This window comes from Nicotiana tabacum, chromosome 10 (assembly GCF_000715075.1).
Source record: "Nicotiana tabacum cultivar K326 chromosome 10, ASM71507v2, whole genome shotgun sequence".
NCBI lineage: Eukaryota > Viridiplantae > Streptophyta > Magnoliopsida > Solanales > Solanaceae > Nicotiana > Nicotiana tabacum.
Window position 1 is genome coordinate 39,052,725 of NC_134089.1, and position 7,350 is coordinate 39,060,074.

The window sequence follows — 7,350 nt, forward strand, 5'->3', positions numbered from 1 at the left end:
GAAGAGTCGGACGAACAAAAAACATGCCAAGGCATAATTAAAATTTCAGCTGAAATGGGGAAAACTCTAGCCACATCAGAGGTTGCATCGACCCAATCTTAAAAGCGCCTAAGGGCCAATGCGTAAGAGCCTAAGAGCCAGCCCAAAAAGCGCCTAAGGGCCAATGCGTAAGAGCCTAAGAGCCAGTCTAAAAAGCACCTAAAGGAAAATGCGTAAGAGCCTAAGAGCCAGCCTAAAAAACGCCTAAGGGCCAATGTGTCAGAGCCTAAGAGCCAGCCCAAAGAGCATAAGGACCAATATGTTGAAACCCTAAGGGTAAGCGAGCCTAAGTCAAAACTTGATTCGAGGACCAAGCCCTAAATGGTAAACTATTAATCAAAGCACAACCTAAGGTTCCCTACCTTAAAGTCCAACTTATCGGACTAATTGTCGACAAGCATCGACATTCGAAACATAAACAAAGACATAAGAAAGTGGAAATTCATACAAAGGGAAAACCAAAGGTTTCCTTTCTTATTTAAGGATGACGATACAAAGGTACATTTACACCACTCCCGCAAGGAGCCCTATACAAGGAACAAGAAAGAAAAGCCTAGTCTACCCTCGGGGACTCAGCCATTTCCTCCTCGGGGACTATGTCACCATCGACTCCATCAGAACCTTCTCCCTCACCGGCCCCCTCCTCATTGTCTTCATCATCAGAAATGAGGAACTTGGCATCGAACTCATCCTCCTTGGCTTGCTCTATCTCCCCCGAGAGATCAAAGCCCTTACCATAAATCTCATCGAGAGTTTCCCTCCGGGATTTGCACCAGGCATATTCATTGCTTCTCCTCTCTCGATTGGAGTCCTCCCTCAACTTCGCACGAGCTTTAGAGGCATCTTTTAGATAGATGGCCACATTCTTGTCGGCCTTTGCTCGGACCTCATCGGCATTAGCTCGAGCGTCTACGACTTCGGCCTTCAGCTTCAAAAGATCTATTTCAAGCTTAGCAATTTTGCTCATCTAGATCGAGTCACCTTCTCGAGCAGTACGAAGCTGTATCTCGAGGGTAGAGGCCTTAGCCAAAGCATTCCTTTTGGCCGCAACATGAACATCTATCTGTGCCTTCAAATCGTTACATTTAGAATTGACCTGGTTGACTTCACCTCGAATGCGCTCTAGCATCTCTGTCTTTTTCTGCAAATGGGATACCGAAACATAAGTTTCCAAAAATAGAAGAAGAAGCATATATTCCCTCAAAACAGAAGTTACCTGTTTCTCAAGGTTGTCTTCATAAACTCGGCTTCAGTCCAACTCCGATCAGAGATGTATCAGCTCTCTTATCTTCTTTTCGCAAAGAAACTTGAGAGATCTCTCCCCATTTAAAGCTCTATGCAACTTAGCATCACAGCAAATAAGCCAAGACTTGAGGTTATCGAAGGCCTATGAGAAAGAAAAGTTCAGTTAAACAGGAGAAAATATGAAGATTAAAAGTTATAATAAAACTCACCATATAGCAGAGCCACTCGGCTTCCTCGAAGGTAGACTTCGTATCTAGCGGCTCGGTCTCATTAACCCGGTAGAGCAACCAGAAGTGCCCTATTCGGGCGGGGACATGACAAAGTCCGTTTCCCTCAGGGTAATTCCCGTTGCCCGAGAACCAACTGCCAAATCAGGTACTGAAGGACCTTCGCCCCCTCTCTTGTGGAGCCTCTCCCTCAAGATTAGGGGTTTCGGCCCAGCAGGTTCGACAAACTCGGGAGACCTCCTGGTTCGAGCCGCCGTTATAGAATCGTCCTCTCCAGATACCCTGATATCCTCAGAGCTACCAATATAGATGAAATCTTCGTCAGCAACAACGCCCTCCTCGGGCCCCCGAGCCTACCCCGCTTTGCTATGAGAATTCTCGTCCTTCGAGGATCTTTTTCTCTTCTTATCCTTCTTTGATTTGAAAGTTGAGTGTCCTTCCTCCTCCTCGTAGGGGGACGATCTCACCTCGGAAAACTCACTGATGCCTGCTGTCGTGCCCATTTTCTCGCGAAAGCAGGCTTCGACATGTGACAACTCTTTTAAAAGGGTAATTAAAAGAGAAGAGTCGCCACCTAACGATTTTTAAGGTGCATTAGGGCATCTATTTGCAAATAACTTTGTTTTAACTAGTCAACGTCACCAAAGATCGGGTAAGGGCTCAAATTACCTCAAAGAGAAGGTGTTAGGCACTCTTTGAGGTCCAGAACTGTGGTTCTGACCGAATTTTAGACTATGTGGGATTATTGAATTAAACTAAGTTGTAGGTTGCTGAATCGTTAATTAATCCTAAGTGGTCAAGTATATACATCAATTAAAAGCAATTAATCAAAACTAGTCATGAAAGGGGGACCTAAATTTTAAGAATTGTAAATTATAAAAGCCTACTTAATTACATTAAAGGGGGACCTAAATTTTTAAGCCTGATGGATCAACTCCTGTGCAAAGTCTGCTAAGACATTTATAACCAAGTGCAAGGGCTATTCGGGCAATTTGTGTATCATGTCCACTACCCTCATTACTATCTTTAAGTTGTTAACCTAAGAGCGCACTAATTTTTTTTAAATCCCGTCTTAATTCAAAACTACCCGTCCCTTCTTATAGTCCAAGAGGCTTTGGACACTATTCTAAAGGGATGATTCTAGACTTAAAGAAAATCTCAAGTTTCTATTTCTACTCTTATTAGCGTCACATAAAAGGGAGCACATTAGAACTTAAACAAATAGCACATAAAGCAAGTAAGGACTCATGGTGGCCTCCGAATTAATTAAAAAGTCAATTAGGCTCTTCAAAATATTTTAAACTTCTTAATACAATACCCGAACAAGATAGAGAACTAAGTAAAAGTTGTGAAAGAAACCAATGTAGAAACGGTCAAAGGACTAGACTTCCGATTTATTCCCTAACCCTTGTAAGAGAGAGGTATCATAAGGTAGCATGCTTGGATTCTTTCATTTGAAGTAAGCCAAACTAGGAAAATGGAAGAGTGTCTTCTGGAATAGACAAAAGTCCAAACGTTTGAGCAAAACATTATAAGTAGAGAAAGGATAAAAATTTGAAAAGAAACACGTTTGAGCAAAGCATTACTAGTAGAGAAACGATAAAAAAAATTGAAAAGAAACGTGGATGATATAGCACTATATTTAGAAGGTTTAACATACTTTTCAGAGCCGATGATACTACTCGAAATTATTATTAGAAAAATAAATAGAGGTATGCCAGGCAAAAATCTGATTCAGTTATATTAAAATTATTAAACTACTGAAACATGTTAGTGGTGGTCGAAATGCTTTTCCGAATTATAAATATAAAAATTCTCGCACAAAACATAAACACGCTTAACAGAGAAGTAGCCAGCAAGTCCCTAATCCTAGCAGCCCCATTTCACCATTACAATCAGTTATTACATGCTATCTGAATAGAGCTTATAACTAGAGCCTAGGAAATCAACTAATTGAACTTCAAACTTTGGCAGATTCCTCATAGACTCTGTTGAGCCTCGCCCCTACCCTCGACCCAAGTTCTGGCGCTAAAACAGATTTGAATCCCTGTAACTTTCACAAATCACAAGCACATGTTTGGATCGTTTCCTCAAGCACATTATAACTTTCACACGTGAATTTCTCATATCGACCCTTACAAACATATAAGTGCAGAAAAGTTTGGGATTACTAGATTAATAAGACAAGTTGTGCTATAATATAAGGACATACTCTAATAATAATGTTCTGTTAAATCAAGTAGGCTTTGAATAAGCATAACGTGAATAAATAGATTTAACACGACTTCATATACATGCGATATTTAGTCAGTTGTAAACGCAACAACCAGGTGAAGAACATTTTAGACATAGGCTGATAGACAAACAGAATATCAACGTTCGTCAATCCTAGAGCGTGGTGCCTAAGTGGTTGAGTATAGCAGCAATTTCAAGCAATCAAAGACATAGAAGGCAGTATGTATTGTTTAAGCAGAACTTATGAACTACTTCATTGTGACTGGAGCCTTAGTAGACTAGTGCAGCTTTAGAGTAAACATGAGATCTAGATATAATAGGAGATGTTCAAATGCATAGAATTCGACAATAGTCCTGTAAATATAGTATGATCTGAACACAAAACAACAGGTTCTCAAAAGCTAACAATCCTAGGATCATATTTTCTTGTGTAGGTAGAGATCACAGAACTTAAGCACAAAACACATAGAACGAGTGAAAAAATTGTGGAAATAGAAAAAAAGAACTGACCTGTGCGCTTCCTAGCAGAATATTTTGCGCGTTCGAATAGCGCAAACATAAATATACTGAAAACGATTGCTCTACACATAACTACCATATAGAGGGAATTAAAATTGCATCGACTAGAAGCTAACCAGTTTGCGAAGTGTCTAATTAATAAGAAACCAGAAATTCCAATAAACAGCTCGCCGAGAGAATTTCAACAGCAAAATGAATCAAATAATCTCATCAATTGCAACAATAGACTTGAAAGTCAACAAAGCAAGAGCCGGAGAGCAATGAGTGTGATCTGTAGCGAATAGCAGTGGTAAAAATAAATCTCCCCCCAGTCTATGGCCTTAACAACAAGGTATTTATAGCTAAGGAATTATTAAGTCTCTAAGTTAGCAAGACAAAATTAAGGCTGCAAATCAGTAAAGAAAAACATTTGACAGAATCAATTAGCAGAAATTGGAGGCAACAACTTTGGGGGAAAATGATCTCTTCCGTACAGGAAGCATCTGAATGTTTATAAAATTCGACCACCATTTGGTGACCGTTTGAACATAGACTAATTCTCCAAAGAGATTCGTACCCAAATATTCTGCTAAAATTCGTTCTTTCTGATTTGAGTAAATAGGGAAGAGATTGTCTATGATAATTAGGAAGAAATGAGTAGGATAACTAAGGCAAGAAAAAATAAAAATAAAAATATAAAGAGAGAAAAGCTAGACACATTAACTGACTCAAATAATTAAAAGAGGGGAATATGGGTGTTCGGTGATGAGGTTGACGGGTATTTGGGAAAAAATGATTTGGAATGGTTTTGGGATTCATTTTGGTTAGATGAGATTAGAAAGGGATTTTCCTTGGTGGGCTATGGGGCTAAAAGATAGGCTAAAAGGAGATGGATTTTGGGCTTTAATTGAGTTTTGGGTAAGGTTGATAATTGAGCTACTATTAAATTAAAATGTCATGGTAATAAATTAATTAGGAATGTTAATTCGCAAATAAGAAAAAAATACAAGAAGTTGAAAATCAAATACTATTTTATACAAATATTTGAACAAGCTAAATAAATGGTGAATGTTTTATATTTTAAAAGTTGCTAATACATAGTAAAAGAATTATAAAAAATGTAAAGTAATAACGACAACAACAATAATAGTAGCAAAGTTTTAGTACTTGTAATAATACATAAAATATTATAAATATTATTATGACTCTTAAATTAAATAGTAGCTCATTAGAATAATATTTAGTAAGGAAATACAAAATTGGGTGTCAACACCTGCATATAAAGAAATTAGTGCACATAAAGGAAGGTACCCTTCAAAAGAAGGACTACATTGCACATACCATGATGCTTAGCCTCCCGTTTGCCCTTCGACAAGTCTCGCCACTTACGCTCTCGTAAGTCGAGGAGGCCACCAGTTTACGAGCCCAATCTACAAGATTGGGGACCTCGTTTGGCATCCACGGGCTCGCTGCGGAAAAAAAAAAAAAGAAAACGTCCTCACAAAACCTGGCCCCACAAAGAACTAAAGTAATAGAGTCTGGTATATTACTTAGTCTTGAAATTCCATTTCTCTGGAAATGGCAGGAACTCCGTAGGAATAATGTCGGCAGTCCTCACTCGAATAAACCGACTCATCCACCCTCGATCCTTGTCCTCTTCATCACTAGTGATAAAAAGCTTGGTGGGTCGACGTCGTAGCGTAATTAGACCTCGATAATGCAAAGGTCGGTACAACCTGATGAAGTGGCTAAGAGTAAACTCGAGTTCAGCCTTCTCAGCAAAAAACCTCATCATCAACACAATCCGCCAGAAAGATGGATCTGTGCCAAAGTAACATGACATCTTCGACAAAATTCGAGCACGAGTGGGTCGAGGGGACCCAACGTAAAAGGCTACATATACACGGTCAGAAACCCTTCTACGTGGGTCGTAACGTCCTCTCACCGGGAGGGTATCTGCAGCCTCACCTCTTCTCCCCATCCACACTCTCTCCTTATAGCATCGAGATGCCTCTCCTCTATTGAGCAGATGAACCTTGATGCATCTTCTTGATGATCCGGAACATCGAGAGGTTTCTCTATCGCAAAATCCCTCATCGTGACGAAACATTTCGAAGTCGGCTCGCCAAACGCCGGCAATGTTCCACCAGCCGGGCAAGAGGCAGAGGCAGGACTTCCCTCTTTTTAGTGAGCGGATTTGGGCTTGGTGGCCATGGCTCTTTCATGACAAGAAAGGAAAGATGGAAATTCAAGCAAAAATTTTGATCTGAAACAGCACTAGGACCGGCGCGAAAAGGGGAACACTATAGAGACAGGTAGTTACACAAAGCGGCAAAGCCCTCAATGAAGAAGTAATCAGATATATATATATATATATATATATATATATATATATATATATATATATAAGAAGAGCGTCGACGATTTATTAACTTTGATAGCCAGTAAGCTCTGGAAAAGCACTTATGGCCTTATTGGAAAATGTACCGACAGGGCCACTTCGGTCAATTCACAGTCATATCACAAGAATGAAATCATCGCATGATGCACGAGAGATCGAGGAGTCAAATCGACTCCTTACTAATTCGTTTGCGGGAGGCGTGTAACCAAAACCGGAACGACCCTACCTCAAGGGTCTCTGACATTCCGAGACTGAGCTCGATGGATCTGAGTTCGAGGTTGAAGCCTGACTTTGGCATGAACACAAAATCAAAACATTGAAGACATAAGAAAATCCCTTTGCATTCCAAGAATATATTTACAAAGTGCATCTACAAGGTGCATTTATAAAACTCCCACGGGGAGCCCTAATCAAAGGAAAAAGTAAAAAAAGCAGGGGTGGCCTAGCCTTCTCTTCACCACTCCCCGAGCTACTCGAAGAGCCCTCGTCCGAGATAGTTGAAGTTGCCAAGGCCTTCGCTTCTTCAATTTCGGTAGAGAGGCTGAAACCCTTGGCGTGCACTTCATCAAGGGCCTGCCTCTAAGCTTCTAATCGAGCTTGTGCAAGGGCACGAGCCAGCTTGAGCTCGATCTCAACGAATATCTTCCTGGCTCAAGCGTTCGCTGCAGCAACATCATTTCGATACGAGGGCATGAGTTCACCAAC

At 40.4% G+C, this 7,350-nt stretch overlaps 1 long non-coding RNA gene across 1 annotated transcript; it reads right to left on the reverse strand.

The window, feature by feature from the left end:
• Positions 1–485: 485 nt before the first annotated feature.
• Positions 486–5,089, reverse strand: LOC107809410 (uncharacterized). The gene is made up of 3 exons (XR_012695462.1): positions 1,494–5,089; positions 1,256–1,426; positions 486–1,180 (listed from the first exon to the last, which is right to left on the reverse strand). It is a non-coding gene; the product is annotated as an uncharacterized LOC107809410 (long non-coding RNA).
• Between the last annotated feature and the right edge of the window lie 2,261 nt (positions 5,090–7,350).